Below are 994 nucleotides of genomic sequence, written 5' to 3'. Positions count from 1 at the left end.
ATAAGGCCGGAACAATGCGAAGTAAATGCAAAGCAAATCACAAGAGAACAAATATATGGATTAATGTAGAGTTACCTCGCATTCAATATTTCGGGTTTATGACCCCATTTTCAAGAAATTAACGTCGTGTTGAAGAAGCCCGCTGTGTCATCGGTCGGGTCGTCTGAACGTTATCCATCGAGTAATGTTAACAGGCTGCGGTATCATGAGAACATCTCATCTACAGGGCCCAATTCTTTTGCAGAATGGTATGAATCCTTGTGGATTAGATCGTTCAGTTGATCCTCATTTAACTGAACAAGTCAGCCGGGACGCGGAGGGTTTATGAAGTTGAGTTTCCCCTCCTTGAAGCGTGAAAACCATTTCCAAAGCATTGTATTTTTATGTATTTTCGAGTTTTTGTGGGTAATAAAGAAAATATGAAAGATACCATATTTTATGGTATTGTAGCGGTAATTCGAAGCCGAACCGCGAGGTAATCTGTCATGCGTCACGACTGAGACACAGTAGTTTCACATGATCGGTCTATTAAGTAACCAACCAGTGTAAACCATCGCGTGGTTCAATCTTCTCCCTGTATTCTATAAAAAGGTTGCTTTTGGCTGTAATTTCAGAATGTTGAGGCAACTGAGCAATATGTGTCTCCATTCTTGCCACAGCCAGATGACCCAGGAAAACAGTTAAGACAGAGAGAAGATAGATGATAGGAATTTCCGTCACCACGAATATAGCACAATTGTTTTCACTGATGTTGGGTCAGCCAAATGTTGCTTGCCGTGAACTCCAAGCAGTCTCTCTCAATAATTATTGCTGTTGTTATTTGCAAAAGACCAACACAGCTTCAGCCGATGTGCAACAATAGAATCTTCTGTTGATTGTTCATAAGTGTTGTGAGTTTGCTACTTCAAGCTGTCCAAAGAACAAGTTTTCGTTTCTCAACTCAACCACTCATCACCTCAGACCAGCCAACAAACACAATAGCGACAATACAAAA

The sequence above is a fragment of the Octopus bimaculoides genome, chromosome 23, assembly GCF_001194135.2.
Source record: "Octopus bimaculoides isolate UCB-OBI-ISO-001 chromosome 23, ASM119413v2, whole genome shotgun sequence".
Lineage (NCBI taxonomy): Eukaryota > Metazoa > Mollusca > Cephalopoda > Octopoda > Octopodidae > Octopus > Octopus bimaculoides.
This window is presented reverse-complemented; position numbering follows the sequence as displayed.